This window comes from Salmo salar, chromosome ssa12 (assembly GCF_905237065.1).
Source record: "Salmo salar chromosome ssa12, Ssal_v3.1, whole genome shotgun sequence".
Classification (NCBI taxonomy): Eukaryota; Metazoa; Chordata; class Actinopteri; order Salmoniformes; family Salmonidae; genus Salmo; species Salmo salar.
Window position 1 is genome coordinate 76,573,919 of NC_059453.1, and position 9,693 is coordinate 76,583,611.

The window sequence follows — 9,693 nt, forward strand, 5'->3', positions numbered from 1 at the left end:
TCTTAGATAAGCATGCCCCTTTAAAAAAATGCAGAACTAAGAACAGATATAGCCCTTGGTTCACTCCAGAACTGACTGCCCTTGAGCAGCACAAAAACATCCTGTGGTGGACTGCAATAGCATCAAATAGTCCCCGCGATATGCAACTGTTCAGGGAAGTCAGGAACCAATACACACAGTCAGTTAGAAAAGCTAAGGCTTGCTTTATCAAACAGAAATTTCCATCCTGTAGCTATAACTCAAAAAAGTTCTGGGACACTGTAAAGTCCATGGAGAACAAGAGCACCTCCTCCCAACTGCCCACTGCACTGAGGCTCGGTAACACGGTAACACCACCGATAAATCCATGATAATCGAACATTTCAATAAGCATTTCTCTATAGCTGGCCATGCCTTCCTCCTGGCTACTCCAACACCGGCCAACAGCTCCGACCCCCCCGCAGCTACTTGCCCAAGCCTTCCCAGCTTCTCCTTCACCCAAATCCAGATAGCAGATGTACTGAAAGAGCTGCAAAACCTGGAACTGTACAAATCAGCTGGGCTAGACAATCTGGACCCTCTCTTTCTAAAACCATCCGCCGCCATTGTTGCAACCCCTATTACCAGCCTGTTCAACCTCTCTTTCGTATCGTCCGAGATCCCTAAAGATTGGAAAGCTGCTGCGGTCATCCCCCTCTTCAAAGGGGGTGACACTCTAGACCCAAACTGCTATAGACCTATATCTATCTGGCCCTGCCTCTCTAAAGTCTTCGAAAGCCAAGTTAATAATCAGATCACTGACCATTTCGAATCCCACCGTACCTTCTCCGCTGTGCAATCCGGTTTCAGAGCCGGTCACGGGTGCACCTCAGCCACGCTCAAGGTACTAAACGATATCATAACCGTCATCGATAAAAGACAGTACTGTGCAGCCGTCTTCATCGACCTGGCCAAGGCTTTCGACTCTGTCAATCACCGTATTCTTATCGGCAGACTCAATAGCCTTGGTTTCTCTAATGACTGCCTCGCCTGGTTCACCAACTACTTTGCAGACAGAGTTCAGTGTGTCAAATCGGAGGGCATGTTGTCCGGACCTCTAGCAGTCTCTGTGGGGGTACCACACTCTGTAAATATCAATGATGTTGCTCTTGCTGGGGGCGATTCCCTGATCCACCTCTACGCAGACGACACCATTCTGTATACTTCTGGCCCTTCCTTGGACACTGTGCTAACTAACCTCCAAACGAGCTTCAATGCCATACAACACTCCTTCCGCGGCCTCCAACGGCTCTTAAACGCTAGTAAAACCAAATGCATGCTTTTCAACTGTTCGCTGCCCGCCGGACTAGTATCACCACCCTGGACGGTTCTGACCTAGAATATGTGGACAACTATAAATACCTAGGTGTCTGGCTAGACTGTAAACTCTCCTTCCAGACTCATATTAAACATCTCCAATCCAAAATCAAATCTAGAATCGGCTTTCTATTTTGCAACAAAGCCTCCTTCACTCACGCCGCCAAACTTACCCTAGTAAAACTGACTTTCCTGCCGATCCTCGACTTCGGCGATGTCATCTACAAAATAGCTTCAAATACTCTACTCAGCAAACTGGATGCAGTCTATCACAGTGCCATCTGTTTTGTTACCAAATCACCTTATACCACCCACCACTGCGACCTGTATGCTCTAGTCGGCTGGCCCTCGCTACATATTCGTCGTCAGACCCACTGGCTCCAGGTCATCTATAAGTCTATTCTAGGTAAAGCTCTGCCTTATCTCAGTTCACTGGTCACGACAACAACATTCACCCGTAGCACACGTTCCAGCAGGAATATCTCACTGATCATTCCCAAAGCCAACACCTCATTTGGCCGCCTTCCATTCCAGTTCTCTGCTGCCAGTGACTGGAACGAATTGCAAAAATCGCTGAAGCTGGAGACTTTTATTTCCCTCACCAACTTTAAACATCAGCTATCTGAGTAGCTAACCGATCGCTGCAGCTGTACATAGTCCATCTGTAAATAGCCCACCCAATCTACCTACCTCATCCCCATACTGTTTTTATTTACTTTTCTGCTCTTTTGCACACCAGTATCTCTACTTGCACACCATCATCTGCTCATTTATCACTCCAGTGTTAATCTGCTAAATTGTAATTCTTCGGTACTATGGTCTATTTATTGCCTACCTCCTCATGCCTTTTGCACACACTGTATATAGACTTTTTTTTGTCTACTGTGTCATTGACTTGTTTATTGTGTTATTGGCTTGTTTATTGTTTATTCCATGTGTAACTCTGTGTTGTTGTCTGTGTCACACTGCTTGCTTTATCTTGGCCAGCTCGCAGTTGTAAATGAGAACTTGTTCTCAACTAGCCTACCTGGTTAAATAAAGGTGAAATAAAAAAATAAAATAAAAAATCAATGATTGGAAGAAGCAATTTCATAAATTCATCAAGTGCAGCATCTGGATACTTCTCATTAGTCACATCAGACTAACAAATATTTTTAACATCATCCACATAAGAGTCACAGCAAAATATTTTGTATGATCACTTATACACTATTTTAGGCCCAGGAAATGTGGCTTTCCTGGATATAGCCACTATATTGTGATCACTGCATCCAATAGGTACGGATACAGCTTTAAAACAAAGTTCTACAGCATTAGTAAAAATGTGATCGATACATGTGGATGATCTTGTTCCTGTAGTGTTCGTAAACACTCTGGTAGGTTGATTAATAACCTGTACCAGATTACAGGCACTGGTTACAGTAAGAAGCTTCCTCTTGAGCGGAGAGCTTGATGAAAACCAGTCAATATTCAGGTCCCCAAGAAAATAGACCTCTCTGCTTACATCACATACACTAACAATCATTTCACTCATATTATTTAGATACTGACTGTTAGCACTTGGTGGCCTATAGAAACACCCCAAAAGAAAAGGATTTAGATGTGCCAAGTGAACCTGCAACCACAACACTTCAATAATACTTGACATAAGATCTTCTCTAGGCATTACAGGGATATGGCTCTGGATATATACAGCAACACCTCCCGATTAAGCATTTCTGTGTCTTCTATATATGTTATATCCCTGTATTGCTACTGATGTATCATCAAATGAATTATCTAAGTGAGCCTCAGAAATGGCTAATCCATTCAGCAGTCCATTAATCAATTGGTGTGTGTGTGTGTGCGCGCGTGTGTGCGTGCACTGCGGGGTTGAAGCTACGAACCCATAGGCTTGGTTCTCTCATCCCTTCCAGGCTTCTGGGTGGGAGGGTGGACAATGAGCCTATCGTAGCGGATGTAAGCAATGTCCCCACGGGCTCTGGCAGCTTTCATGGCTCGGATCAGTTCTTTCCTCTTCTGGAACACAGCTTCAGGATAGAGGAAGATAAACGTTCCTCTCAAGTTCTTGGCTCTTTCCAGAACAGCTACCTTGTCCTTGAACCTCAGGAACATGACCACTATTGGCCTGGGCCTATCACCTGGGCCGGTGGTGGGTTTTCCAGTCCTGTTGGTGCGCTCCACCTCAAGCTTCCTGTGATCCATCTTCAATTTCTCAGAGATCATTTCCCTCACTTTGTCCTCAGACTCCGTCCAGGTCTCATGTGGAGATTCTGCAATTCCATCCACAACCATGTTGCTCCTCCTTGATTGTCCCTCGAGATAGTCTGATTTATCTGTCATTGTTATCATTGATACACACTGAACTGATGACCTCTCTCAATGACTTAAAGATTGCTGTCATCTTGACGTTCTCCTGTTTCAACTCATCGAGCTGACCCTGGCAGAACCTCAACCTGTTCTTCAGGTCCTGGACCTCTCTAGTCAGGTCATCCATTCTTTTTTAGTAGAATCCAGGAGTATTTGGACAAAATACTTGAAGCTATTTTCTTGTTGTTGTAACAACTGCTTGTAGGTCTCTTTTTGTTTGTTTAAAAGATCCTTCACGTGTGATAGATAGACACCACTGTCTTCAACGGTACTCCCACCGGCTTTGGTCTTTGGCATGGTAGCTAGCAACGTAGGTTGCACTATTACTCCTCGCAATTCCAGACAGGGCAGGTCACGGGGGAAATTGAAAACAACAAACAGCAGGGATCTAGACAGCCACAGACCCAGGACAATCCGTGGTCCCAGTCACAATGGTTAATCGCATCGCGGGCTGCGTTAAAGAAAACCCAGCTAGCTTTATGTGCAGCTAGCTAGCAGCTAGACTAGCTGCAACACCAAATGGCTCCTCAGACCCGTCCTTGGTTGGCAGGATCACTGGAAAGAGACAAGCAGTCCCAGAAACGAATGCCAACTGCATCACTGGATCCAAACTAAGAAGCTAGCTAGCTACCAAGAACTTTCCAATACACTTTCAAACAATAAACTTTTCAAACAGACAAAACCAAGCTCTTCCTTATTCCACGTTCAACAGGAAGTGAAGTGCAGCATGACAAGATTCTCTATGAGGTGGTAAATCCAACATACAACCCAGCCACGAGCTACCCAGTAACACGAGCCAACAATACGAGCTAAATGCCTTTTATTGTGACGTGGTGAGATTGGACCCAGGTGCAGAGAAGAGACCGGATGAAGAATCAGTGGTTAAGGATAAACATAATACTTTACAGAGAAAAGGTAGCCGCAGGATCACAGTACACAGTACAAAACAACAAACACTAAGTCTTGAAAACTCACTTAGAAAACGAACACACATGATAAACAATTCAAGCTTCTGCAAAGGACAAAAGAAAACACTCGTCTTTTAACAGGGAAATCATAATGAGTAAATAGGACACAACTGATTGTTGTTAATGTCACTAGGACGATCTCTGCCGGCCTCTGGTGACAGGTGGAACCATGACATCTATGCTCGCTTCGAGACCAGTAACAGCATGCGTGAGAACACCAGCTGTTCCGTTCGACTATGTGAGTAAGACATTTAAACAAGTTAACATTCACTAAGCTAAGGTCCAGACGGATTAACAGGACACGTACCCAGAGCATGCGCTGACCAGCTGGCAAGTGTCAACTGACATTTTCAACCTCTCCCTGACCCAGTCTGTAATACCTACATGTTTCAAGCAGACCACCATAGTCCCTGGGCCCAAGAACGCCAAGGTAACCTGTTGTTACGTTCCCCAGTTTCTGTTGTGGTTTGTGTATTATCATGTATGTATTTCAGGAGATGGATTCCTGAAGTTCTCTACGAGCAGCTGATTGGTCAATCAACATTGATTGTTTGGAGAGCTGACCCCGCCCCCTCATCAGGACGCAGCTGTCTCCAATTACTAACTTCTTCTGAAGCTATATAAGCCCCAGTTCTGTTGCTCAGAAGGGAGATGATTGCTGAGAGACAAGGCTAATGGCTGAGGGTTATAGCATGTTGGTTGTTTCCAAGAATTTTGGTATGTACTGTGTCCGTTGTTGCTGAGGGAGCTGATTGGTTGTGTGTGTCAATAGGATGCAGTGTTTTGATTATTGACTTACATTTGTGTAGTTCTGTTTCATTTGTTCCCAGGGGGGAAGGGGAAGGCACCTAGGGAGTGTTTAGGCAAGAGGCCCGCGGGCATACATATACCCGTAGTAGTTTGCTGTCTATGCACACTAGGAAAGACCTGGGCGGACCAACCCCTGTATTTTGGTTAGTGCACCAGGTGGTGCTAGATAGGTAAGTAGTGGGTAGTCAGGTAAGGTAGGAGAGGGGGCTTTGATATTTACTTTCTTTGCTTTGGTTCCGTCCAGCCCCTTTTTCCCAAACCTTACCACGTGAAGGAATAAATTCCCTGTTAACGGTATTCTCTGCCTATTCGTCATACTTGTTCACACCTACACTTCCCTACCTTATTCACAACAAGGAGAGTTGAGTTGTAGCAGGGTGTTGCGTTCCCTCTTTCTAGAGGCGTGCGTAACATAATGGGGGCTCATCCGGGATCCCATTAAACCCCCCCACCCCTGCTGCACTGAGCTTTCTGTGATTTGTGAGTATGGGTGACTAGTTTAGTTTGTGGTTAGTTCAGTGTTGAGCGTCATAGCATTAGCTATTTGTTGGCTCTTGTGTTTGGTGTAGTAGTTTACAATGGCTACTTTTGATGTACAATCCTTTTTGGATAACCCGTCGTGGGAGGTGTTTAATAAGTGTCGTAAAAGTGATTTAATGACCTTGGCTGACCATTATTCATTGTCTATTTCGCACAATTTAGTTAAGGCGGAGGTTAAGAAACTAGTGTTAAATGTATTGTTAGAAGAGGAGGTGCTTGTGTTACCGCTGCCTGAACCTACTACCCCTGTAGGGGATGTTGCTGCTCCTGTAAGCCCGTCGGTTTCTGAGACCGAAGGCGAGGCTAAAGCTCCAGCCACATTGCCCCGTTTTGATCCGCTCTCCCCACTGTCAACTGGTGATGCCAGAAGGGATGTCCGTTCTATACAGTTTCAACTGGAAGCGGAAGAGAGAGCCCAAATTAGGCGAGAAAATCTCCAGTTAGAAATCTGTAAAATAGAGGCTGAAAAAGAAAGAGAACAGCGGCAGTTGGAAATCTGTAAAATAGAGGCAGAAAGAGAACAGCGGCAGATGGATTTCAAAATGCGCCAAATGGAATTGGAGGCAGAGACAGCGAGGCTAGCCTTTGTTCCTACTGTGCCTGTTAGTGAGTCGTCCTCACCAGCTGGAGCTTCCAACACGTTTGACATTAGTAGGCAGATTGCCTTAGTACCTTTGTTTAGAGAATCAGAGGTTGACTCCTATTTTTGTGTGTTTGAACGTATAGCCGTAGCCTTGAAATGGCCTGAAGAAGTATGGTGCTTATTACTTCAGTGTAAATTAACTGGAAAAGCCCAAGAGGTTTTATCAGCGCTACCTTTGGAAGATAGTTTGAACTATGAAGTGGTCAAAGCTACCGTTCTTCGTGCTTATGAGCTTGTGCCTGAGGCATACCGACAGAGATTTAGGGTCTCATAGAAAGTCTCCTAGTAAGACTTATGTGGAATTTGCTAGAGACAAGGGAAATCTGTTTGATAAATGGCATGCTGCTAGTAAGGTAACTGATTTCAACTCTCTCCGGGAGTTAATTTTGTTGGAAGAGTTTAAAAATTGCTTACCCGAACGCATTGTAGTATACCTAAATGAACAGAAAGTATCCTCCCTGTCAGAAGCGTCTGTGTTGGCAGACGAGTTTGTGTTGACGCACAAGAGTGTGTTTTCGGCTCATACTGAGAGTAGAGCTACTGAGTTGCCTACTTTTAGTCCCAGTCGGCCCACAGTATATCAAGCACGCCAGAAAAATGAGCGTCCCTGTTTCTATTGTCATAAAGTGGGACATGTGATTAATGATTGCTTCCTACTAAAACGCAAACAAGGGATGCCTTTTTCGTGCCAAGCCGCCAACAGGTGTTGGGCTAATTCGTACTGTTGTGAGGTCTGAAACAAAACAGGTGCCTCAGAGTAAATGTAGTTTGAAAGTCTCAGTACCCGACCGCAGTTACGAACCGTTCATTTTTGAGGGGTTTGTGTCCATAGCGAATGACGAAGCATCTCAGCGTCCTGTTAAAATCCTTAGAGATACAGGGGCGGCGCAGTCATTTATATTGTTTGATGTGTTGCCCTTATCCGACAATACATACTGTGGTTCCAGTGTGTTAGTTCAGGGTATTGAAATGGGTTTTGTCCCAGTGCCGTTGCACTTTGTGAATGTACACTCTGAGTTAATCAGTGGAATATTCAGAGTAGGGGTACGTCCTAAGTTGCCAGTAAAAGGTGTGACCTTTATAATGGGTAACGATATTGCTGGAGGAAAGGTAGTACCCGTATTGGAAGTGTTGGATAAAAGTGACTTACTTAGGGAAACAAGTGGGACGAGGTCAAGTGCGCCCAGTAACTGGCAAAGTGGAAGCAATTGTTGCTTTTCCTGCTCCCACGACTCGCCGCCAGTTGCGCAGATTCCTGGGGATGGTAGGTTACTATCGTACTTTCTGTAAGAATTTCTCGACGGTAGTAGCTCCCCTTTCATCTCTGCTTAGTCCGAAGGTACCATTTAAGTGGTCCCAGGACTGTAACTATGCTTTTGAGTCCGCTAAAGCGCTACTTTGTAGTGCCCCAGTGCTTGCCGCCCCCAACTTTGACAAACCTTTTAAGTTGGAGGTAGACGCTAGTATAGTGGGGGTGGGTGCGGTTCTCTTGCAGGAAGATGAAGATGGAGTGGATCGACCCGTCAGTTTCTTCTCCCGTAAGTTCAACTCGTGTCAGTCAAGGTACTCCACAATTGAACAGGAAACGCTGGCTTTATTGCTAGCATTACAGTTCTTTGAGGTATATGTGGGTTCCAGTGCCTTGCCTGTAATGGTCTTCACGGACCATAATCCTTTGGTGTTCTTAAAGCAAATGTACAATCAGAACCGCCGCCTTATGCGGTGGGCTCTGATTGTACAAGGATATAATGTACAGATAGCCTATGTGAAGGGCTCGGCAAATGTGGTTGCTGACGCTCTATCACGGGGTTAGTAACTGGGGAAGCGTTGATTTTTGTTATTGCAAACTGTATGTTTGCATTTTTTGTGTTGGGCGTGTTACGTTCCCCAGTTTCTGTTGTGGTTTGTGTATTATCATGTATGTATTTCAGGAGATGGATTCCTGAAGTTCTCTACGAGCAGCTGATTGGTCAATCAACATTGATTGTTTGGAGAGCTGACCCCGCCCCCTCATCAGGACGCAGCTGTCTCCAATTACTAACTTCTTCTGAAGCTATATAAGCCCCAGTTCTGTTGCTCAGAAGGGAGATGATTGCTGAGAGACAAGGCTAATGGCTGAGGGTTATAGCATGTTGGTTGTTTCCAAGAATTTTGGTATGTACTGTGTCCGTTGTTGCTGAGGGAGCTGATTGGTTGTGTGTGTCAATAGGATGCAGTGTTTTGATTATTGACTTACATTTGTGTAGTTCTGTTTCATTTGTTCCCAGGGGGGAAGGGGAAGGCACCTAGGGAGTGTTTAGGCAAGAGGCCCGCGGGCATACATATACCCGTAGTAGTTTGCTGTCTATGCACACTAGGAAAGACCTGGGCGGACCAACCCCTGTATTTTGGTTAGTGCACCAGGTGGTGCTAGATAGGTAAGTAGTGGGTAGTCAGGTAAGGTAGGAGAGGGGGCTTTGATATTTACTTTCTTTGCTTTGGTTCCGTCCAGCCCCTTTTTCCCAAACCTTACCACGTGAAGGAATAAATTCCCTGTTAACGGTATTCTCTGCCTATTCGTCATACTTGTTCACACCTACACTTCCCTACCTTATTCACAACAAGGAGAGTTGAGTTGTAGCAGGGTGTTGCGTTCCCTCTTTCTAGAGGCGTGCGTAACACCTGTCTAAATCACTATCACCCCATAGCACACCTCAGGGGTGTGTGCTTAGTCCTCTCCTGTGCTCCCTGTTCACCCAAGACTGCGTGGCTGCTCATGACTACATTAAGTTTGCAGAAGACACAACGCTGGTAGGGCTGATCACCAATGATGATGAGACAGCCTGTAGAGAGTACGTCAGAGACCTGCCAGTGTGGTGCCAGGACAACAACCTCTTGCTCAATATCAGTAAGACAAAGGAGCTGATTGTGGACTACAGGAAACGGATGGCCGAGCACGCCCCCATACACATCAATGGGGCTGTAGTGGAGTGGGTCGATAGCTTCAAGTTCCTCAGTGTCCACATCACTAAGGATCTATCATGGTCC